This window comes from Pygocentrus nattereri, chromosome 11, assembly GCF_015220715.1.
Source record: "Pygocentrus nattereri isolate fPygNat1 chromosome 11, fPygNat1.pri, whole genome shotgun sequence".
In the NCBI taxonomy this organism is placed as follows: domain Eukaryota; kingdom Metazoa; phylum Chordata; class Actinopteri; order Characiformes; family Serrasalmidae; genus Pygocentrus; species Pygocentrus nattereri.
The window spans coordinates 35442522-35468395 of NC_051221.1; the positions used below are offsets into that span (position 1 = coordinate 35442522).

Genomic DNA, 25874 nt, shown 5'->3' on the forward strand with positions numbered 1-25874 from the left:
GTTATATGGTGCACAGTCACTTTGATCAGATCTTTATCCAATTAAATCACATGAGCTTTTTTTTTGGCAGTGGGAAAGACCCCCCTTCTCCTCAGCCTGTCAGAGGTATTGTAGATGACTTTGTGTTATTCTGTATGTAATTGTTTTTGTGTTGATCATAGAAGAATACCTGCCAACTGCATAGAGGTGCTGATGACAGACGGTTGTTATTTGGTGGTTATGCCTGCTCCCTGAAGCTGTTGTGGTTGAGAGAAAATATACTGGAGAAATTGCACTGCAAACGCAGCCATCAATGAAATTGCAGGAAAACTCTGAAATAGCCTCGCCGCACGGGCTGGCTGTGTGAAAGCCGTCGCCTTTGACTAGTGGTCTACCTGCTGAGTCATGATGTGAGTGGATGCGTTATGACAGGACTGATTAATGACTCTTAATGTTTACATCTTTACCTGCTCTGTGAGAAACATGTGCTGTTCCACGACAGTGAGAAACAGTCATACTTTTATATGAGTATGTTCTCATCTACGGGTTATTCACATTTGTCTTGGCTATAAGTGGAGCTCTTTGCTGTAAGGCTGAGATCAATCCTGCTGGCTTTTTCGGTAAGATTAGGCTGGAAGTCCAGGTTGCCCACCTGTCCTCCCACGCATTATCTTTCTACTGTCTGCCTCATCCTCTCTTCTAAGACCTTTATATCTGTTTGGATGGTCAAGAAGGTTGAAGTTATTCTGTGACATTAAACACTGTAATTGTTGATGTAATTGCTACGTGTTGGTGCGATTTGGGGTAGTTTGCCAACGCAGACGCATTTGTCGTGCTGTGATGGACAGTGTGGTTCGGCTGGTTCCGTAAGGAGATTGTTATGTGACACCAGGCTGTTTGAACTTTCCCTGCCCTTCCTGCACCCTCTGCCCCATCTCTCAAAACTCAAAGCCACAGAACAGGTGTGACCCAGGGGCCTGCAGGGGGGTGCCTAGGAGAGGGAGAGAGCAAAAGCAAGCAAATGAGTGAGCTGGGCCTCCTGCACCCACGTAAGAATAAAAATATGCGCACACGAATGCCACACATTCCTAATACGGTATTTAAAAGTGTCGGATATCTGCTACTTTTTTGGGGGAAAAAAAGGGTTGATCAGAAGAATGTCAGTGATGAGCAACAGTCGCTCTACAGCAGCTTTAACAGCTACATCCACAAAGTGTGTTTTTATATGTTTTGTGTGTGTGTGTGTGTGTGTGTGTGTGTGTGTGTGTGTGTGAGTGAGTATATCGCTGTTGTCGGAAGAGAACCTCTAAAATTAGAACTTTACAGGAGAAAGAAAAAACATACTGTAGTTTTAATGCAAGTCAATGGAACCAGACATCTTTCCAAGTCATTTTGCGCTATTTCTTTTGCTCCATTCATCATGAAATTCACACACACTGTGTGTGTGTGTGTGTGTGTGTGTGTGTGTGTGTGAGAGAGAGAGAGATGTTAACAGTATATAAATGTTGTTAAAATTTCATAATCTGCTGTTCGATCCCCAGTTGATACAATCCATATGTGGACAATAAGCTGCAAAAAAGCCTGTTTAGTGTTTTGAAGTCACTGTTTCTTTGATATCATGAAAACCAACAAATGAAAAGAAGCGATAAGCTTTGCTGTTTAAGATCACAGTGCAAGGCATATGCTGTTGTAATTGTGTTCCTTTCCAGAGGGAAATGGATGCAGTTGTCAGAGAGCGAAAGGCCTGGGGCTGAAAGGAGCTGATTAAGAACTGTATTTCCTGTCCCGGTCAGCAGCAGCAGCAGCAGCATGATCAGAGGAAGTGGGGCTCAGGCATTTTAATACATTTTATGAGCTGTGCCTTTGATTTTTAAATAGTGCCAAATTCTAACCTCACTGAAGCCAAAGCCTGCACAGGCTTCCTTGTAAAGTTGGCTGCTATGTATCAACCGCTAACCATGAGGATGTGACCCTAAGTGTATCAACATGCTTGGAGGAGAAGCTTATAATATGCAATTAAACACCAAATTGGTCATTTACTCTCAAAGGAAGAGGAATCTGAAACCACTGCATTTCCTCTCAGCCAGATGACGCAGCTGGAATTCAATGCCAGGTCACAGGATACCTCCGCTATCTCTGTATGGAGAGTCAGAGGTCCTTCAGCCAAAGCAGGCTTTTGTGATTTGTCAGAACCAAAAGGGCATTTATGTGGTAGGTCTGCTTAATAGATGCCAGTCGAGGTGCTAAACTTGTGATCGTTTTGCACTGGCCATTGTTCAGATTTAGGATTGTAAATGCGACATGATGGAAACATACATTTGCGTACATCGCTCTCCGTTGAGCTGTCTAACGCTGCAGCAGCTCATCTCGGAATGGTAATGTGATCCAAGAGACCCAGAACTATTCCCAGAAACGGACAAAAAAGAAAGCGATAGAAGCGTTCCTTTTCCTGCATCCGTTCACACTCGCAGGCAAAAGTTTAGACACCCCCTTAAATTACATGCTTTGTTGATTTTCTAAGTGGAAATAAGTTGCACGTCCTCCACAGAGAACACACTTACATTTTAGTGCACGGTATTTGCTGAAATTAACCAGAAAAAAAAAAACGTGCGTGTAACCAAAACATAATACATTAGATGTGCCATAACTTTCGCACAGGCCAAGTCTCATGTTTTATTTTTTGTCTAACATGTTTAATTCATGTCCAGTATGTTTTAACCAGTAAACAATAATTGTGCATTAAAATGTGCCAAAGCGTCTTCTCTGTACAGGAGACACTGTGACACTTAACCAGATACTGTGATCAATGAGAAATGATGAATAATTCTGGATGATTGATCTTTCCCGCATTATTGCTCATGCATGTGTCAGTGAAATTATCATCCTCAATAAATGGAGAATCAAGCAGATTGTGAATGTATTTAATAGCACATTCAAATGAGCGCAGGCCTTGTTTGATTAATGTAATTGGAACTTGGGTCTCCTGGTGAGATTTCCTTGTGCAAATTCTCTCTCTTGCTCTCTTTCCTCGCTCCCTCACTCTCTCTGGTGCTGTGTAAAATTATAATCCTGAAGTAATGGGAAATGAGTGCCTGCCTGCCTCATTGTACTTTTTCGGCAGCTCTGTTTGTGTGTGTGTGTGTGTGTGTGTGTGTGTGTGTGTGTGAAGTCTGTGAGTCATGCCCTATTGTAAAACGTGGGCTGTTCGTCATCGGAATTGCTGCTTCTATGATTTTCATTCACCGATGAAACACAGTGGATGTAATGGATCAATAGGTGTACGGTGGTATTTAGGACAGCTGTTTAAATTCGTACCTCCCCCCTGTGCCTCACTGAAGTTTATAAAAAGCAGTTTTGGCAAGATAGCCATCTCCAATTATTGTTTAAAAAAATCTAGGCCATATTTATTTGCAAATGATTTTATGTAAGAGTTCTAGAAAGTATCCTTATCTGCTCCCTGGCAAGTTGGCTGTAGATCCTGTCTGGGTTATTGAAGTTGTGCCTATTTTTTTCCCACTTTTTACTGTGAGGTGTCTTCTTTCAGCTCACAGCAGCCAGAGTTTCTACTTTATACTGTTTCAGGGTGTTTAGACCTGCTGTGTGTGTGTGTGTGTGTGTGTGTGTGTGTGTGTGTATTCACCTTCCTCATCAGTGTGATTTAAGAGACTCAGTGCAGCTGGTTTAGAGTAGCAGGCAGATACTGAGACTGAGCTAGAAAGAGAGGAAGTTTCTTAGACTTCTCACCTGTCCTCGGTGTTAAGTTAAGTGATACTTTATTAATCCCACAAACGGGGAAATTCCACCTCCGTATTTAACCCATCCGTGAAGTGAAACACCACATACACACTAGTGAATAGACACACACACTAGGGGGCAGTGAGCACACTTGCCCGGAGCGGTGGGCAGCCCTATCCACCGCACCCGGGGAGCAATTGGGGGTTAGGTGTCTTGCTCATGGACACTTCAGTCATGTGCTGTCAGCCCTGGGGGTTGAACCGGTCACAGGGCTTGTTCCCCAACCTCCAGCCCACAACTGCCCCTAACTGGTGTGTAAATCTCATCACCCAGACCTTAACTTTCTGCCTGCTAACTTGTAGAGCCACAGCTCTAGAAGGAAACCGCAAGAGTGCTTTCCACACACAGCCAGCATTGTCGATTAAGATGCAACAAAATGAGGTGTTTATAGACCAGTGTTGTCAAAGATATTGATTTATTTACTTGGCTTGATGATCGTGAGTATCGTGAAACACCGATAGATTTAATGGCAATGTCCAGTCATGTTGGGCGATTTCAGGTAGCAGAAAACACACTGTCCACAGCTTTAGGATGCACTGACATAATCATGTTTGTCTCGTTTGAGGGCTTAAACGATATCGGAAAACCTATAATGATATAGCAACAATTACCAAACCATAAGCAAGAACAAAGCTAGCTTACACGTTAGTGTCTGTGTTTTCTCTGGGAGCAGCCTCCCAGTCAGGATTTGTGTCTTTTTTTAGACCATGCACTCACATGGGGTTTGTTTGTTTGTTTGTTTGTTTGTTTGTTTGTTTGTTTGTTTATATTGAAAGCAGCTCTCTCTTGCCCCTTGCAGTCCAAAATATATGATACACTGTAGAAATGTGTCAGTGCATTTTAGAGAATGGACATTCTGTTAATTATGCCGTCCAATGCAGTTACAACTGCAAATTTGCTTACAATCAGCACCAATAAACAGCTACCAGCTCTAGTGTCATCAGTAATTTGTGCAACATGATTACAGTCATTGGTTTGACATATCGGTCAAATCTAAACATATGTGTGTGTTTAATTTAGACCTAAAATAAAGGGGTGATGTGCACCACCACTAGCTTGATGATAGCATCCCACTCGGTCATTAGAGGAAATTACCATTGTGGTAGCAGTGGTAACACAGTTAATGAAAGCAAGTTGTAAATTAAATTACAAGGTTTTTGCAATAAACTTTGCTGTGTAACTGTATGTGTGGCTGGCACATATTTATGATTTTTGACCATATTTGACTTTCAAAACAAAACATTTTCACTTGCAAACTTTTCTGATATAGTGTTACGCTGTCATTTATAAGCTCTTGCTGCTTGTGGGTGACGTGTTGTTAGATATTGTTTTAAATTATTACATTTAATGTGGCTATGACAATAGTTATGTTAAAATCGCTCAGTGTAAGACTTGCTGTTAATAGAGATCCCCCTTCATGTGGTAACAGAAATGACTTTGAATATCAGTCATTTTCAAAGTACTCTCTGGAAGTAGGGAATTCCAGTGTTGTCCCAACACTTACAGACTGGTATTCAAGCTGATACACACGATTATTGTTAAAAGGTGATACGCAATAACTGGTGACATTAAGTATAATTTTATACTGTAATGTGTGGTAATATTTGTGTTTGTAAAATGACAGTTGTGTATTTGGCCTGCTTTACAGTATTCACATTGGTGTGAGGAGCAGAGTAAGAATAGACACAACAGTCAGATAAATCACTCCCGCTCACATTCACTCACGATGTGTTATGTAGATGGTGTGAGAAGCGCTGGCAGACTGGAATTCTCGAAGAAAGAAAAACATAGCCAGGGAAGCTGCTGTCGCACTGTGGGAGCGTTTGGCCTCAGGTGTTTGGTATGTGATACGCATCTCCCACACCAGACCTTCACCCACTCACAGAGTCAGGTTTAAGTATAGACCTAAGGCCATAGCGAGACATGCACACCTGCCGAATACCACTGCCTGATACCTATGCCTTTCTGAGTTATATGTTAGTAGAGACTCTGGGTCCTTGGTCTAAGTTATCAGTGATTAGTTCCAGAATCTCTACTTCCTGCACTGAGAAGATAAACTCTCACTGTTTAAGTCAAAAAAGCAAAACAAAAAAAAAGTTTAGCCAAAAATCAAATGGACAGTTTTCTCGTCATCCAAAATGTAGAGGATCAACTACGACATGATGTAGCTATCCAGTTAAGCCTCATACCAACCATACGCCTAAATCAGTACTAGGCCTGTTACAATGATATATTACAACATACGTTATTATGTAGTCACCTATTCAGACTTATTTGGGATGAACGTAATTGTTAGTGTTCACAGTCAAATTTTTACATCACGACAAATAAAAGTGTGAAGAATGTTTACATTCACTAGATTGAGCCGAGTGCATGCTAATAAAAGAAAGCAGAAAACATACATTGAGACACATCATTGATCTTACAAAATCAACAGTAAAAAACCTTTGCTGTAACATCTTGAGAGGGCAACGGAGAGTGATGTTCATTTGTTTGAGCTAAAGGTATTTGTTGTCATTTGGGAGTTGCTGAGCATTGGCAGCAAGAGCTAACTAATCAGCTAGTTCGGCTACTTATGGCTTGTCCTTTTTTTTTTTTTCATACAATGAACAAAAACATGACAAATTGTTGGTCACAGCTAATAATTTTAATTAATTGATAAGAGAATTAACTCATGTTGCAGTCGCCTCAGATCTCACAAACTTAAATTATCTGGGGGCGGTCGTGGGCTGGAGGTTAGGGATCCAGCCTTGTGACCGGAAGGTTCACCGGTTCGATCCCCAGAGCCGACAGCACATGACTGAGGTGTCCTTGAGCAAGACGCCTAACCCCCAACTGCTCCCCGGGCACTGCGGATTGGGCTGCCCACCGCTCTGGGCAAGTGTGCTCACTGCCCCCTGGTGTGTGTGTGCTCACTAGAGTGTATGTGGTGTTTCACTTCATGGATAGGTGAAATTTCCCCGTTGTGGGACTAATAAGGGTCTATTAATCTTAATCTCACAAGTTGACTTGCTTATGATGTTTCTAACCTTGTATGATGTTAAAATGAAAGTTAAAAGTACTTTTATCTGACCCCTTTAAAGTGTGTGTGCGCACGCTGTATTTCTATGAGCCACATAATTCTTGAATCTGATCGCTGTAGCAGGTTGACTCTGTTTCTCCTTCTTCTTCTGTGTTTCTCTTCTCCTTTTTTTCCCCTCCACATTCTTCCACTTTTACTGTTCCCGGCAGGGATTACCATAGCAGCAGAAAAATACAACATTCCTGCTCATCCAGACATCCAGGGCCTTCTGCATGTTACCTGGGTGTTCACAGAAAAAGATGCTTTTCTCCCTGAGGCGGCTGATACTGGTGCCCTTCTGGTGGGTGTACACTGCGGAGGGCAGGAAGCCGTTCTGCTTTAAGAAATCTGAACTCTTTGAGTTCTGAAGATCTTTGAGAGCAGTGACCAGAATGAAAAAGCAGAACAACACAGAGACGTGAGCCGTCTGTTTGTTATTAATAACTGAGTGTTATAAATGAACCATAACTGAAAACAATATTTCAGATTTAATGGTGCGTGTTGGGCCTCAGAGCCTGTCCTGAGAATTAAACTAAGCAGTGTGTTTGCTGTTGTTCAGCAGTGGTCTCAGACCCTCCCTGCCCTGAGCACGCCAGGCACAGAGACACACACTAAATTTAGCTCCTCTTTAGGTCTCTCTTTTTCGCTCTCTCTCTCTCTCTCTCGCGCTCTCCCTCGCGCTCTCCCTCGCGCTCTCTCTCGCGCTCTCTCTCGCTCTCTCTCTCTCTCTCTCTCTCTCTCTCTCTCTCTCTCTCTCTCTCTCTCTCTCTCTCTCTCTCTCTCTCTGCACCAGCTGATCACTCTCTCATGAACTGTTTTTTACTACAGGCTCGCTCTGAGCCCTGTCACACTGAGCACAGGCTGTGAAGGCTTTGTTCCACAGGGAATTCCAGGAGATTTGATTGGTGCATTGCTAATATTCATTGACTGCAGCCGAGGCACTGGAGAAACGTTTATATTGCATTTATTCAAGAATGCTTTTGATCTTCTGACCTCTGAGAGGGCAACGTATTAGGTAGTGGAGCACTGATATGAGCGGTACTGATAGTGCTGTTTGTAATAGTACGCAGCAGGCTAATTAATGCAGGAGAATTGCAGTCTCCAGAGAACCCCCCCTTTTTGTAGAATGATGAAGGTCAGCCTGGCCTAAATGGCCTAATCTCTAGCTAAATGTTATGTATGAGGCAGCTTAGCTCTGTGCTCAGAGCAACAGATAGGCACTTGAAATATTTGTATATTTTCCCTGAATCTTTAGAAGTTTAACTAGGAAAAAAAATTTTGAATCAATAGGCATGGTGTCTGTTAGGGGTGCGTGATATGGCAAAAATATAATATTGTGATACAAAAAAAATAAAGCAAAAATCTATGAATGCAGTGATGTTTATTCAATGTTTAGCATATTGATCTGCACTACGACCAGTTAAACAGGACTAATTGTGCCCTTTTTGTACAACCCCAATTCCAATGAAGTTGGGACGTTGTGTAAAACATAAATAAAAACAGAATACGATGATTTGCAAATCCTTTTCAACCTATATTCAATTGAATACACTACAAAGACGACATTTTTGATATTCCATATGAATAAAAACAATGTGTGGCCACGACTTAGTAAGGCGTTGGAACGAGATAATTAAGTTGTTGTCACGACTTGTAAGGTGTGGGAACGAGATCCTAATGCGTGTCCATGACTTAGTAAGGCATGATCTGGTTCCCGCGCCTTACTAAGTCATGGCCCTGCATCAGGACCTTGTTCCCATGCATTAATAAGGCATTATTTTTATTTATATTGCATGTCACCAACAGGGCTCTGAATGAGTGTGTGCTGTTTCAGGATGAATTCATCACAAAAATGAATCAGATTCAGACTTTTACCCTCTGATAACAGTTTCGGCATTTTCTGCTGCTATCAACCTGATACCGATACTGTGTGTTTGATCTGTGTTGTCTCTATTTCTGGCTGTTGGCTAAGTTGCTTTTGTTTAATGCTTTTAGCTGATGGACTCAGGAAGCAGTGATTGCATAAAGCCTGTAGTTCATCCACTGAAAACGCAACACAACTCATGCAGGTGATCATTGTTGTCCTCCGTTCAACCACATGCTCTGAGATGTAGGCTGAGGGGGATGGGTGTGTGGGTTATAGCATGTGTGGGTGTGGGTGTGGGTGTGTGTGTGTTGGTGTGACGTCCTCGTCTGAGAATGGTATATAATAAGCAAGTGCTGTGTAACAGGAGTGGGAATGCATGTTTGTGAGTTGGAGTGTGCGAGTGTGTAGGTGGTTAACAGGTCATGTGCAGTTGTGGGCATGCAGCCACGGTTGGCACAGCAACAGTGGTGGGCTGCAGGGAAAGTTGAGGTGAGGGTAGGGGAACATGACTCCATTTAGACAGGCTTTGGAGAGGGTGTGTTTGCGGTGTATATTCTGTCAGGGCTGTGGTTTGTCACTTGTACACAAACCAGCGTATTGTAGCATATTCCTTTGCCTCTTCCACTAAGCAAATGCTCCTAAACAAGGCTGGCAATAAATTATATTTCTGTTACATTGTCCAGTATGTTTAGAAATGGCATTCATGTGGGCACTAAAACAGGCACTGGAAGCAAATGGTGTGTTAGTTTTTATTTTAAAAAAGAATTTAAGTTCAAATAAGTTCTTATATAATTATTATACAACACAGTTAGGATCCAGTTTGATGTATTGTGACAGGCCTGGTTATACACACACACACACACACACACACACACACACACACACACACACACACACACACACACACACACACACACACACACACACACACACACGTACACTCACCGGCTACTTTATTAAGCACACCTTGCTAGTAAAAGGTTGGATCCCCTTTTGCCTCCAGAACTGCCTTAATTCTTCATGGCATACTTTCAACAAGGTGTTGGAAACATTCCTCAGAGATTTTGGTCCATATTGACATGATAGCATCACGCAGTTGCTGCAGATTTGTTGGCTGCACATCTATGATGCGAATCTCCTGTTCCACCACGTCCCGAGTGTGCTCTATTGGATTGTGATCTGGTGACTGTGGAGGCCATTGGAGTACAGTGAAGTCATTGTCATGTTCAAGAAACCAGTTTGAGATGATATGAGCTTTGTGACATGGTGCATTATACTGCTGGAAGTAGCCATCAGAAGATGGGTACACTGTGGTCATAAAGGGATGGACATGGTCAGCAACAATACTCAGGTAGGCTGCGGCATGTAAACTATGCTCAATTGGTACTTAGGGGCCCAAAGTGTGCCAAGAAAATATCGCCCACACCATTACACCACCTCCACCAGCCTGAACCGTTGACACAGTGCAAGATGGATCCATGCCTTTATGTTTTTTACGCCAAATTCTGACCCTACCATCTGAATGACGCAGCTGAAATCGAGACTCGTCACACCAGGAAACATTTTTCCTATATTCTATTATCTAATTTCGGTGAGCCGGTGCGAATTGTAGTTTCAGTTTCCTGTTCTTAGCTGACAGGAGTGGCACCCGGTGTGGTCTTCTGCTGCTGTAGCTCATCTCCTTCAAGGTTCGACGTGTTGTGCGTTCAGAGATGGTATTCTGCATTCCTTGGTTGTAACAGGTTGGTTATTTGAGTTCCTGTTGCCTTTCTATCATCTCAAACCAGTCTGCCCATTCTCCTCTGACCTCTCACATCAACAAGGCATTTTCATCCACACAACTGACCGCTCACTGGATATTTCCTCTTTTTCGAACAATTCTCTGTAAACCCTAGAGATGGTCGTACGTGAAAATCCCAGTAGATCAGCAGTTTCTGAAATACTCAGACCAGCCCGTCCGGCACCAACAACCATGCCATGTTCAAAGTCACTGAAATCACCTTTCTTCCTCATTCTGATGCTCGGTCTGCACTTCAAGCAAGTTGTCTTGACCACCTTTACATGCCTTAAATGTGATTGGCTGATTAGCTATTTGTGTTAACAAGCAATTGAACACCTAATAAAGTGGCCAGTGAGTGTACATAAATATATACATACACTGCTCAAAAAAATTACAGGAACATTTTTAAATCATAGTATAGCACCAACTCAATTCAACTTTTGGGTTATTTATCTGGTCAATATGGGGGGGTTGTTAATCAGTTTCAGCTGCTTTGGTGTTAATGAAATTAATAACAGGTACACTAGAGGAGCAAAAATGAGGCGCTCCCAAAACAGGAATGTTTTAATAGGTGAATGCCATTGACATTTTGTCCCTCCTCATCTTTACCTGGACCCTACAGAGGTTGCACAGGTAGTCCAACTCCTGCAGGATGGCACATCAATACTTGCCATTGCCAGAAGGTTTGCTGTGTCTCTCAGCACAGTCTTAAGAGTATGGAGGAGATTCCAGGTGAAAGGCAGTTACTCTAATATAACTGGACAAGGCCGTAGAAGGTCCTTAACCCCTCAGCAGGACCAGTACAGCAGAACAGGATGAGCACTGCCTAAGCCCTACAAAATGAACTCGCAGGCCACTGGTGTGAATGTATCTGCCAAACAATCAGAAACAGGCTTAATGAGGGTGGCCTAAGGGCCTGACATCCTGTAGTGGGCCCTGTGCTCACTGGTCAACATTGTAGAGCTCAAATGCCATTTGCCATAGAGCACCGGACTTGGTGGTGGATCAGTGATGGTCTGAGGAGGCATATCCCTGGAAGGACGCACAGACTTCTACAGGCTAGACAAATGCACCCTGACTGCTATTAGGTGTCGGGATGAAATCCTTGGACCCATTGTCAGACCCTACGCTGGTGCAGTGGGTCCTGGGTTCCTCCTGGTGCACGACAGTGCCAGCCCATGGGGCGAGAGTATGCAGGCAGTTCTTGGAGGATAAAGGAATTGATACCTTTAACTGCACCCCCCACTCGCCTGACCTAAATTCAGTAAAAAACCTCTGGGACATTATGTTTCGGTTCATCCGATGCCGCCAGGTTGCACTTCAGACTGTCCAGGAGCTCAGTATCCAGGAGGAGATCCCCCAGGACACCATTCGTTGTCTCATTAGGAGCATGCCCTGACATTGTCAAGCATGCATACAAGCACGTGGAGGCCATACAAACTATTGAGTACCATTTTGAGTTGCTGTAGTGGAATTTTGGCTAAGTGGACTTGCCTGCTGAATCATCTTTTTGCTTTGATTTTCGGGGTGTCTTTGAATTCAACCCTCTGTAGGGTGATAATTTTATTTCCATCATTCTTAACACATTACCCAGTCCATATCAGGGAAGATAGTCTGCATAATTTTTTTTTTTTCCCCATTGAGATCTAATGTGTTTTCAAAGTGTTCCTTTAAGTTTTTTGAGCTGTGTGTGTGTGTGTGTGTGTGTGTGTATGTACATGCGCACACACACACACACACACACACACACACACACACACACACAATCACTCGATGGCATGCTGCCATAATCACAGAGAGATGAATGCTTTTTATCAGACTTTTGAGCACATTTAACAGAACAGACTCGGAGTAAATTTCAGGACCATGTTTTGGCCTCTTACCCTGTGTGGAGGGAAAATGCTGAGTCAGAAATCTGCAGGCCCCAACAGGAAGTAGCCAGAGAAGCTCTGTCCTGTGGCCTATGGATGCCTCCTCAGGATCCTGGCACTGTTTGTGTGTGTGTGTGTGTGTGTGTGTGTGTGTGTGTGTGAGAGAGAGAGAGAGAGAGAGAGAGAGAGAGAGAGAGGTCTTGGCATCCTTACAGTGCTCAGTAATGTGCTCTGACTCAGGTTTCCTTATTTGGCTGGACAGGTGGGGCTTGGCATTGAGAAGCATGTAGTGTTTGAGAGAAAGAGGTGTGTGTGTGCGTGTGTTTGTTTCTGACTGTGGTATGTGTAAGGCATGTCTGATGCTGTTCGTGGCGATGCTCCAGCCATGTGATACTGAAGCATTCCTCTTCTGTCTAAAGAAGCTTCAAGCTGACCAGAGAGCAGCTTTCCAAAATGCCAACTTAACTGTTAGAGGATGTGGTCAGTGTGGGTTTTGCACTGATATCTGCTGATCGCTCTGATCACTTAGCCCAGGGAGAAAAGCCGTTCTTTGAAATATCTTCATTAACAATGTAGGTCATGATTACAGAAGCCCTCTATGGAGATCTCACAGTGATTACTTTCATCTTCACTTGTTGCTCAGAATTCATTCTATGTTGCCTGACCTCGAGCATTAACTACATTGGCTCAGTAATGTGTGCCTGCAGAAGGGTTTTTACATCATCAGCTGACAGTTTCTTCTAATTATACTACACTTATTACTCTGGTGCTTCAGTCGACTGTCAGCTAACATGCTATTCATTCTCTTTGCACATTTTTTATGGTAATGATCCAGTTCTCCTCAAACCATCCAAGCATATCCCTTAGTGCAGCGTGTGCGGCTGTGAATACAGGACCCTGCATCATCCCCCCTCTCTTCAAAGATCAGTGCTAATGATTCCTCAGAGATGCCATTCAGGGAGGTGGCGATTATTGTCCTGGACTCTTTGGGGATGTGCTTGGGTGTTCTCTGTGTGTGTGTGTGTATGTGTGTGTGTGTATGTGTGTCTGTCTGTCTGTCTGTCTGTCTGTCTGTCTGTCTGTCTGTCTGTCTGGCTGGCTGGCTGGCTGGCTGGCTGGCTGGCTGGCTGGCTGGCTGGCTGGCTGGCTGGCTGGCTGGCTGGCTGGCTGGCTGGCTGGCTGGCTGGCTGGCTGGCTGTCTGTCTGTCTGTCTGTGACTGTCTGTGAGGGGACATTAAGGGCTTGGTAGTCTACCAAACCGTAATTACTGCCAGGCATAAACACATTGACCATTTCCATGGGTGGCTGCATTCACTGTGACGAGCCTTCCTTTGGACCCAATGCAGTCCTGTGCAGACTAGGAATAGAGAGGCCATAGCGTTGGTGCTATTTATTCTAATTTTGCTACTGCTAGAGCTGTGGATACCATATTCTCTCTCTTTTTTTATTAATCTTTTTACCATGTTTGTTGTGTTTATTTCTTATATTATTAATGTCATATCATTTACATTTATCTACATATATGATTTTTATTACAAGAGTTCTAAACTTTGAAGACCTTTGAATTGTATGTAGATATCACACAATACTAGTGTTATAACCTTGAATATCAGTCAATACTGGTCCGATAATGTTTCTTTAAAAATGACTTAATTTATGGTTAAAAACAGTGCTTTTGGTCTTTCACAGTAAAATGCAATGTTCGAAAAAGCTGTTGGATGTCATGATGATGATATGAAAATCAAAAAAATTTTTATTAAAGTAGTGTGTCTCTGACTGAGAGTAGCTGCAAGTACTGAATTATAGTTATAAAAGTTATTAAAGCACCATTCAGTATTGTGCAAAATAAAACTTTTTGTGCACTGTAAGGCTAAATAAATAATGCTGTGTCACTGACGCAAATCACAGGTTATTTGACTGTTAAAGGCGCCCCTTGTGGAAAATCTGTTGTCTGTTAAATGTGAATGAGTTGCATGAGGTGGTTCAGTGTAAAAACAGTCAAGATTCCCTGAATAAGTTTTTCTGTTCTAACTTGCAGTCAGGCCACAAACATGAATAAGAATGTGTATTTTTATTTTCAGCAAACCCCTACAAAAAAGTATACAGCTTAAAAAATTCCCGTTGATGATTGCAGATTTTTTCTTGATAGGAATCATTACTGCTTTGTGCATTTTATCATGCAGTCTGCACATTTTACATACAACACTAAGGGTGAGAATAATTATCACAGTTTAAGCATTTCTACCAGGCATGGTATTTCATACCAGGTTTTAAGTTGTTACTGTGCTTGTGTCTGTTCTCCACGTGGGAGAGTGGGATCAAGCCCAGTGCAGGGAAGCACTAAAGGGGCTACTAATGCTACATTCCTGCCAATGAACATGTGCGTTGATTTGATCTGTTGTGTCATTGCAGCCTATAATAATATGTTCACTGAGGAAACTCATATTGCACTTATGGCAAAAATACCATTTATTGTGCAGCCTTACATGTGCAACCACAGGTGTCCAGTACTTAATCAGGGAAAAACTACTCTGGAGAGTGGCTGCCTGTGGCTTTGGGCAGCAGGGCTGGTATATTAAAGCAACAAGCTACAAGAGGCCATGTGTTACAGTGATTTTTATTGTGGTTAAAGGAAGGTATTAGGCATGCTTGCTTGCCACTTTTGGAGTTTTTGGATCTATTGAAGTATTTTACCACAGGTTCAAACATGGCTTACAAAAAAGAGAATCCCTTTGAAGTTTGCATTGTGAACACAAAAAGCATTAGGATTGAAAAAAGCATTTGCAGCTAGTTCCCTTTGAGGTTTATGCTACTGGGTTTAGTGCATTTAAAAAGAACGATATTTAAAAGCACACTAAAAGTAGTCTGTCGGGCTTAGACTAGTCAAACACTCTATTATGCCACAGGAAGAAATATTCAACTAAAAATGACAACACACAATGTGAGCATGTGCTATTTTAGGATATTTTTATTATTGGATCAGATCAGATTCATTCTTTTTTTTCTCTCTGCCATCCAATCCAGCATTTTCTTCTGATACTGACACCCATCAATACTTATATACCTTTGTGTAAACACACACTTTGCTAATACAAGTGCATACATGACATACAGTTCAACTAAATCTCTAACAAAGACAGAAGAGAGAGAGAGAGAGAGAGAGAGAGAGAGAGAGAGAGAGAGAGATGCAGAGGGCCTGCCAAAATTCTCCTTTGCTCATAGGGAGTATCGGGTTTAAATATAGTAAGTGATGCTGTTTACTCAGTGTGTGATGTCATCGCTGTGGCACTTTTTCCATTCTGCCTCTTTATAGCAGGAAAACAGTGACATCATGACGAATCTGAACAGGGTTGAGTGTCACTCCCCCGAAATGTGAAAGAAACCTCGCTAGTTCAGTTATTTGTCTCCCCCCTGACTGACAGCTCATTTCCCTCTAATCGCCATAGAGACGGTGTGTCCTTGTGCTTTGAAAGCAGAATTAGTGGAGTGTTTGAGTTGGCCCAAGCCGAGCAGTCTGTCTGTCTCTGTTAAGCCCTGATCATTTCTGTGGGTCACTGAGTGGCCCACTCTGGCCTTGCTCTTATTTTCTGGGTGTGTGAACAAACTTTCATTGATTTTTTTTTTTTTTTTTTTTTTTTTTTTTTTTTTATAAGTGAATTCTGAAGTGAAGCAGACTAGAAGAGTTAGTAAAGTGGTGTAACCTCAAACTTTAGCATTCAATAAGTGTTTTGATATGGCAAAAATAGAGTGGTCGAAAAATGTGATTTATTTTAATGTTTTCTTTTAAAAACATGTTTAATTGTGTCTTTTATTTATTGTTTAGTGTTGTCTTAGCATATTTTAAGCAGGGACATTTGACCTCAGTTTGGAACACTACAGTCAGTGTTCAAGCTTTAAGAGAAATGGAAGTGCTGATCTTGATACTGAAATGTACCAATACTGTGACAGTATGATGCGCAGTGATACAATTCAGGACATCAAAATAAGTTGTATTGTTGCCTCCCTAAGTGATGCAGTAAGGTTACATCCCTGTTCTGCGTTAACGTGGTGGAAAAGTGCATATAAAACACAGGCAAATGAACAAACAGAGAGGTTTTTTCTAAACGTTCCAAGTTACTGAAGACTATAAAGGTCACTGTGAACTTCTGGCTTCCACACTGAGAACTGAGCTTGGCATTGAGCAGAGGGTGTGTGTGTTTGTGTGTTTGAGAATGCACTGGGCTTTTCATAGAACAGATTGTTCAACAAAGAGACAGAAAAGGAGTGTGCTGAGATGTTTGAACTCTTGGATGGGTGACAGTATGGCTCGCTCCGGAGGACAGCACAGTGTGTGTGTGTGTGTGTGTGTGTGTGTGTGTGTGTGTACGTACAGCTGCAGCAGACAGAGGGGAACAGAGTGAGACATGCAGCCAGACTCCCCTGAGTGTGTTCAGAATGAAAACCAGAAGGGCAAGTTTGCCAGATTTGCACAGTTCAGTCAGCTGCAACTAATGCTTATTTCTTTAATCTCTTAACCTCTCAATTGTTATTCAATTGATCAAACCATTATACTTTCTGCATTTTCCGTCAGGAGTACGAAATACTTAAGTGATTGTACTTTGTTCCTTCTCTTAAGAATTAAATCTTTGAGAGATGTTGTCCTTACTTGAGTGTTATTGAAATTGAAGTTAGTCTTTCCCAGAGAAAAACATATGTTTTATGTTTATGTACTGCTTTTGTTTTCATTTGTACCTTTTTTCTATGTTTGAGTTGCTAATCAGTTGAGCTCTCATGCATCTTATTGCCTTTTTTATTAAAACATCCAATATCCGCCTGAATTAAAACTACTGATAACTATGTAATCCGCTGCTGAGGAAGATGAAGAGCAGGAGTGCAATGTTTAGACAATGTAGAGAGTGATCATTGTCTGTCCAGCCTTAAAGTTACTTTAATTATTAATTTAAGTGAATGTCCTGCCTCAAATTTAATCTCAGTAGCTTTTTATTTTTATGTACTTGAATATATATAATCCATACTATTGAACCTGCACTCAAGGATAAGTCTAAGTACTGTGTCAAAATCATACCCAATTAAAAGCAGAAGCACTTAAAAGCAGAAGCACTTAAGTAAAGTTTCCATCCCAGGTCACAGATTCATCTGTTTGCGTTTACAATGTAGTGAAAAGGTAGAAGCCGTGTAGCCCCCAGTTCTTCCTGTGGTGAACTGCAGTGAATCAGGAGGACCGTGTGCATCATGTAAACATTACATAGTGCTTTCCTTTTAAAGCAACACTTAAATGATGCATCAACATGCCGGTTCAATCCCCAGGGCCGAGAGTCCATGACTGAGGTGTCCTTGAGCAAGACACCTAACCCCCAACTGCTCCCCGGGCGCCGTGGATAGGGCTGCCCACCGCTCCGGGCAAGTGTGTGCTAACTGCCCCCTAGTGTGTGTGTTCACTAGTGTGTAAGTGGTGTTTCACTTCACGGATGGGTTAAATGCAGAGGTGGAATTTCCCTGGTTGTGGGATCAAAAAAAGTATCACTTAATCACTTAAACAGCTGACACTGTATATGAATAAGCTAGAAAGTACAAGTTTGTGTTTTGTTATGTACTTTGTCATTTTTCTGACTAGCTACATACAGTCTGGGAGAAGCACAGTGACTTTTTCAATGGCATAACCATGTATACCCAGTAAGTCTTGTGTTTTGAACCCACTATCATGCCCACCCTGATTAGTTTTTTTCCGAATTGTTTGTAATCATATTACCTGCTTTCAGAGTACCACTTTCAGCACATGAATCCAAGATGCTCAGCAGTAGATGTTGTAGGCTGATCTGCGTGTGAGTAGGCTGGGAGAAGGGTCAGGTGGGTTTGTGTTAATTGCCTGTGTAGGCTGTGAGTGTTAAATGTGTTTTCTCTGTAGCAGCAGATCAGAGTATCCTTATATAAGCCCCCCTCTCGCTCTCTCCCACCTGATCAGGAAAGTGTGAGCTGTGCACATCATGACTTAGGTCCTCTCCCGCCCACAGGCCCTCTGCGTACGGGTAGAATAAAGCCGTGCCGCGTGGGAGACGGCGTTTTTCAGACCAGTAAAACTTTGACTGATGAGCATCTGGAGCCACTTAGGCCTAGGCTTCGGGAACATCTCGGCCGTTAGTCACGGAGGAAGCCGTCCCGTCCGAGGGGAAAAGGCGTTGGATGGAGGGAGAGAGAGCGAGCTCAATGAGCGGCGTTTATTTCCCTTTCCTTCCTATCTACTGCGAGGCTAATCAAGCTGCAGTGAGGGAGATAGAGTTCCTCTTCCTTCCCGCTGAGTCTCAATGGGCCTCTGTCATGCCCATTAGAAAGAGAAAGAGAGAGAGGGAGGGTGAGGGATCAGCAAAATATGAGAGAGAGGGAGAGAAATGGATGAGTGCAGGGGGGAACATTGATGTGATTCACATTCAGAAGAAGACAGCCCTAGAGATTTGAAGTAAAAGTGAAAGAGAGAGGGAGGGATGGGGAGTGAGGTGGGACTTCCTGACACCGTGATGGATGTATGTGTGTCCAGTGTATGAATGCAGGGCGGGTAGAGCTACACAAGCTAATAGGAAATCCAGAGCAGGCCACAGCTTGCCTTGCGTCCTGCTCCGCTGCTACTCCTGAGCAGCACTCCATGTCAACAAACGTTCATGCCTCAAACACTTAAACTCTAGTGGCCTGTTTGCACTGAGTGATGAATCAAAATACATATCAAGTTATAGTAGTGCAGTTTTTCAGTTTGAGCCCAAAAATCAGGCTGACCAATCTGAGCTCTGTTGTCATGGTTGCAGTACGAGAAAATGTGGTGGCAAAACAACTCATTTTGCTTGTGGCAGAGCACTAAAGCATATACAACAGGCATCACGTTGATAATAAAAATGTGGTGGTTAGAAAAAATATACGCCAGACTATCGCTGACAATCTGGGGATTCATCGGCTCTACTTGAATCAGTGTCTTCCTCCTCTTCACTGTCTTTCCCAAGTTCTCGGAGTGTTTTAAATGAAGCACATAATACTTCATGTGAAGGTTTTACTATGTTAAACAAAGTGTTAAGCTATTTTCTTTATTGTCAGATGCTGCTGCGTCTAGCCAGACGTTTTACCATCAAAGCCATTTCAGAGGAAAAAGTGAGGAGAAGAACTGTACCAGTGATGTTACTGAGCATGTTTTAAACAGAGAGAGTGCTCTGCTCACAAGAATCACTGCCTGATTACACTACACTCTTAGTTACCAGCTCAACCCCTTCAAACTCTCAAAGAGAAATAATCTGTCCACCTCCGTCCACTAACCCGTTTCCTTCCATCTCACGTACTGAAACAGTCAGTTTAACTGAGAATACAGTATTAGCCACAGCAGTTAATGGAGCAGACTATATATTTTTGATATGACAGAGTCTAGCAAAGCATTTACATTTTCAGAACTGGTAATGGCAGAATATTAAAATGACCTTGAAACCAAATATTTCATCACAATTCGCTCAGGAGGTGACAGAGAGAGAGGACAGCACAAATGGCAACCCAGGCTGCATCGCAAGGGGGGAAACACAGACTTGAGTCAAGAAGATCAACGTATGAGTGATGTAGGGTTTTACTTCAAGTAGCTTTGAGTTATTTTGCAGTATTATCAAGCACTTTTACTGGAAGCTACAGTATACAGGGTGATTTCAAAAAGATTAATCTGTTTTAAAAGTGCTTTGTTTTTACAACCATAAGGCACCTAGGAACCAATCACATACCAACTGAAAGAGGGGTCATAGACTTTCTGACCGTCACTGGAAGATGGCTCCCTTCAGTCTGCGAGGAGATGGAGACTCCTGAGCAGAAAGCGTTTCACGTTCTCCACCTCAATAAGAATGAATCCATCATAAGTGTGCAATGTGATTTTCATCAGTAGTGAACCTCCAGCAGCTCAGAGCATTCGTTGTTGGTTCCACAACACTGGATGATCTCCGATGATCGCACTGAAAGAGCTGTGAGTTCAGTGACGCCTGACATGCTCAATCGAGTGTGGGATGCATTGGACTATTGTGTTGAGTTTCATATTGAGTACTTGTAAAATTACCTAATAAACTGTAAATCATTTACAACTTACTGCGTTGTTCTGTAATGATTAACAAGTGAAATAAATCATTTAAGATTAATCTTTTTTTAATCACCCCGTATTTGTAGCAGCGCTAACTCAGTTACTGTTGACAGATCCAGACTGTCTTGTCTCAGATCTGGATTTTCACTTTTAGTGATGATTTTGTCAGTAGTGGTCACAGAAAGAGCCAACTCCAGTCTGCATTTGATCCAGACTTTACATCCTAATAGAAATTTCCTAGTTTAAAGTCTTTTAAACACACCCATTGTCACTTCATCTGATGCTGTGTTTTTGCTGGAGTTCAGGTTATTTATAGCAGCTGGCCACTCGTTGTCTCTTTTCCCGGTTGTTCAGCCGTGCATGATAAAGACTTTTATTACTGCACATTGTTTAGCAACGCATGTTGGCATATTGACTCACTTTGAGTAAAGGATTTTAACAGAGAGCCTTGCTCTTTACCAAAAGTAGCCATGCTTAACTCGTAGAAGGTGAGGCGACATGGCCACGTCAGACAGTGCCGATATAGCCGTGCTGAAACATTGCAGATGTGCTCGGGGCGATGAGGGAATCAGGCTTTCTAGATTCTGATATAAAACTCTGTGGAACTACACTGCAGACGTCATGAATTTTATTCTGAATGTTTGTTTAGAGGATTACAAAACAGATGACAGCATGTCTGATCCTATTTAAATTGATATGAATTGGTAGTGCCTGTATTAGTGTCAGCACTTCAGTTCCTCGCTCTTATGTGAGGAGTATTTACTTATAGGAGTGGGTGAAATGACAGTATATAATTATGAAATATTTTTAGCATTTCAGGGATATATACGTATTTAGAGAACATTGTCCAACTGCATGTTTCATTAAAACAGAATTAACATGGATGTCATGGCATGCCTGTCTAAGTTTTTTCCATGTTGATGGGAGTTTAAGAATATTAAGTACTGGACAACCAAAAAACCAAAAGTGAGAGAGCCTTTTTAATTGATTGTAGTGCTGAATATTGTCTGAAATGAATTTAAACGCATTATTTTCACAGTTTTGATTACATTTTAACTGTGGACACACTGTTTTGCTGGTTATTTGTGATGTCTGTTACAATAAGTCTTAATGTGACTTATCAAGAAAAATGAAATACTGTGATTTGTGTATGAAGATGTTTTATATTTTAATGTATTGTTTTTTTCTGTATTGCCAGTCTATAATATGCATGAAAACCTTTACAGTGTTTTAAAACATGAGTAGCCATCGGCCCTTTGCCTTATTTTGATCAGAATTATTTATTAACTGTGGGAATCAAAACGGTCCCAGAAACTCGTCAGGAACTACGTCTGGTCAAACTGCTCACAGCACATAGTAAAACATTTGTGACTGGTTAGAACACTCGTTTGTGTATTGCAGCTATTGTAGGTATCAATATAGCAGAGGCCTGTATTGCTGTGTTGTGATAGCAATCAAAAACAGCTTATACTCTATTAGGTATTGTGTAATTTATAGTAGTTACTGATTAATATGTAGTAATTACTCAATAGCAAGTCTCAAAATTTATAACTGAATAAACTTTTTTTTTTTTTTTAATTTATAACTGCAGTTTAAGGGGGCCAAGTCCCACCTACACATCTTTCTAGCTGAGCTCATCCTCTCTAGCAGCCGGCCACAGCGCAGCACCAGGGAGGCTCCAGGGTATGAGGAGCACTCTTAAAAAGGACATATGAAAGAGAGCAGAGAGTAAACAGTCTCTAAACACTTAGAGCTGGGAAACCAAGACCTTATATAGCATTATTCCTCTCTGTGGGCTCTCTCTCTCTGTCTCTCTCTCTCTCACACTCTCTCTCTCTCTCTCTCTCTCTCTCTCTCTCTCTCTCTCTCTCTCTCTCTCACACTCACTCTCTCTCTCTCACTCTCACTCTCACACTCTTACTCTCTGCACGTGTATGTAGGAGTGTCAGCTGTGCCATACAGAATGAGTAGAAGCTGCTCGTCTCAGATTGAGGTCAAAGCAGTGGTTAACCTCAGCACCATCAGCATCATGACTCATCAGTTTTAATGGAAATATGACTCATGAGATGTGAGACTAGAAAATGAACAAGCTGCATGTCCAGCACAGGCCGACCCTGCTTCGGGTCACATTTATGCAGGGAGGGCTTTTAGGTGCATGATGAATTATTAGGATTTATTCACGCTGGACTCTCTTCTAGCACGGTTTTGAAGAATGTAACGCTGTGCCGTGTCAGGCTCTTCTCTCAGCCAATAGGTTTCTGTCTCCAGTCCATGTGAGGACACAGACAAGAATCTGGCACAAATGCGAGTGTTTTCTTGCACTCCCTCTCTTCTCTTCACCAACAGCTCCTTACACCTCTTTCTCACTCTCCCTCTTTCCAGCAGCGAGGAGCAGTGTGTCTGAGGCTTTCCTCGCCAGTATCTCGTGCTCTATACAGACCTGCCCCAGGTGAGTGTGTATTCTCCTCAGATGAATTGTGAAATGAGAGTGCTCTGTTCATAAATCTTCTATCCTCTAGTTAGATGCCCCTATTACACAATACTACCAGGCAAGGAGGGTGAAAGCCAGCATGCGCCTTCTCCAAGAAGAGTAAAGCCAGCTTCTGCATCTTTTTAAATTTGGATAACTCGGCACACTTACGGGAGAACATTAGCTGCTAACTCTGTTATGTCATCTAAGGCTGTTTTCACACAAGTTCATTTTTGCACACTGCAAAGGGTCAAGTTCACCAAAACACATGTGGGTGTTGGTCAGAAATATTGCAGACGTTCATTCTCCCCTGGCTTGTTTTTTCAACAGCTAAAAGTGACCACATCCACTAAAGTGAACACACTTATATACATTTTAATGCACAATTACTGTTTATTTGCTGAATTTAACATATTGGGGGTAAAAAAAAACATAAGATGTGGCCTGTGCAATAGTTGTGGCACATTTCCATGTTGTGTTTTTTTTTTCAATATGTTAGACTCAGCATGTAAACAGAAATAAAAAAAAAATGCTTTTAAAATGTTATATTTAAGTTTATTCTTTGTGGAGGATGTGTTAACTTATTTTCACTCAGAAAATCAACAAAACATGTAACTTGACTTAACTTTTTTTTTTTTTGGTCCATGAAATTGACCACCATTCTGACCATTTCACATAATGTCAGTGGCAGCTGGCATTTAAAAAAAAAAAAAAAAAAAAAAAAAAAAAAACCACACAACACCTTGTATACAACCATGTAGGAATGTGATGTACACAATATGCAAATCACAAAGTGGTTTGTGGTTTGTGTTCTATGAGCATCCCAACCAACCTCAGATGATCAAGGAGTGTTCTGTGGTTGTTTGGATGAATCACAGATTTCATCAATCAAATCATTTTAGTCAAAATGGTGCAGCCAAAAGTCCCATCAGAGGTTCATCATTGTGTTTTTAATATACTGAGGCATTACTCAGCCGCTGTCCATGGCAATAATCACAGTGTTTGTGTGTATCGTACAGCTCTGCATGTGTATGAGAGCAGGAAGTTCTCAGCAGGGTTCAGGTTTGCCTGTGGGAGGCTGAGAAAATGACGTGGGAAATTTGTCTGAACGCCGGAAACACAGCCAAACACAAACAAACACTACGTATATTCAGGAATGCAGAGCGGGCTTGGGTGTGGAAGTGCCTAGAGCTGCTCGGGATATGAGAGCTTAAGTCCATCTCCCACACCAGGGCAGCTGCGGACACGGAGAGACAGGACACAGACCTGTTTTGTAGTTTAGTCAGAGCTTTTGTTTGTCTGACCATCTGCTGAAAATAATACATTATTATACAATCATTACTCTTTTTTTTTTTTTAGTTTTTTTGACAGGATATGATGCCTGTATGGCTACATACAGTTTGGGGCTGTCATGATTTACTTGATTTAAAAGAAAGCAATCAATTGGCAATTTGCATGACATTAATGCATATTTTGTATCTCCAGAATGGTAACTTTCCTTAAAGGAAAGTCAGCTTTCACAGCTTTTAATGGAAGTCGAATATTAGAAGTCATTTTGGAATAGTTCTGTTGCTCCGTTCATCATGAAGTTTATCACACTGTAAGGGGTAGCTGCTTTTTTTTTAGATTCTTAAAAAAAAAAAAAATATGTATATATATATATATATATATATATATATATATATATATATATATATATATATATATATATATATATAAAAAAATGAAAAAAAGAAGATAAAATTTTAATTTTAAGTGAGTACTTCAAATTCTGCCCTCCAATGGCCTGGCGACCTGTCCAGGCTGTATCCTGCTTTCCGTCCAATGACAGCTGGGATAGGCTCCAGCATTCCTGTGACCCTGAGGGAGAAACTGCTTAGAAGGTGTGTGTGTGTGTGTGTGTGTGTGTGTGTGTATTTCAAATTCCCTAATTGGTCACTCTTACAGTAAGAGCAGTAAAAGAGACATATTTTTGCCACATGGTGCTTTAATTATTTGCCAAAATCTTTCAGGATTTCCTTCAATAAAGTAATTTTGAAAACTGAAAGGCCAAGGATGTTTTCCTTTTGTATTAGTTCGCGCTTTTTAAAAGAACTCTGATTACTGGATTAATCATCACAATAATTATAAGATTCCATTTTTAAGGAATGTAATCAGCAGTGATGTCCCTGATGCATTTATTACAGACTGTTTTTCCAATTGTTGGACTGTGGAGGAAAAATTCAAAGCCAGACTAATTTTTGTTGATCCTTACTGTTAATGCATGGATACCTGCTCCCCCCCCCCCCACCCCCCCCCCCCACACACCTTTCTTCCATCTCTCTCTCTCTCTCTTTCCCTCTCTCTCCCCACTTTCCATCCACTTGCTGTGTACAGATGCCTACATTTATCTGGAACAGTTTAGGGGAGAATTGCACTTTGTGACGTAATTGGGCTGGATGCTGATTTGATGATAAGTGAGGTCATTATGGTGAAATTGCTCAGCAAACTCAGGAATGCAGAGCAGACATTTATTTTCTTAAAAGCCACATCCTGCTAACATACACACACAACCCACACAAGACCGTGAGACCGAATAGAAGACAGAATTACACATACGCATATGGCCCACACATGAATGGCAGACTGATTAATTAGTCACCCAAACCCAAGAGAGAGACGGCGAAGATTCCCATCTATTTAACTGTGATTGATTCAGCAGTTCCTCCTCCCCCTCTCTCTCTCTCTCACACACACACACACACACACACACACACACACACACACACACACACACACACACTGCATTTTCTAGAGCTGTTGTCCTTTTTTTCCCCTTCTGTACAGTAAATGCACTGATGAAGAATCACTAATGCCCAAAAGCTTGATCTTGTGAACCTTTCATACTCACCAGATGTGTGTTCTTGTATTATTAGGCCTCGAGGGCTCTGGTGCACTTGTAAAGCTCCTCGGGGCACATCAAGAG

General features: G+C 41.8%; 1 protein-coding gene across 3 annotated transcripts in view; it reads left to right on the plus strand.

The window, feature by feature from the left end:
- Positions 1-25874, plus strand: part of peak1 (pseudopodium-enriched atypical kinase 1) — a 121448-nt gene that overhangs the window by 835 nt on the left and 94739 nt on the right. Inside the window, exons 2-3 of one of the 3 annotated variants that reach the window (XM_037542770.1) lie at positions 5514-5614; positions 22825-22888. The gene's annotated coding sequence lies outside the window, so the exon portion shown is untranslated. Of the gene's footprint in view, positions 1-5513; positions 5615-22821; positions 22889-25874 lie in introns of all 3 variants that reach the window. The other 2 variants (XM_017714980.2, XM_017714981.2) reach the window with 2 other exon arrangements.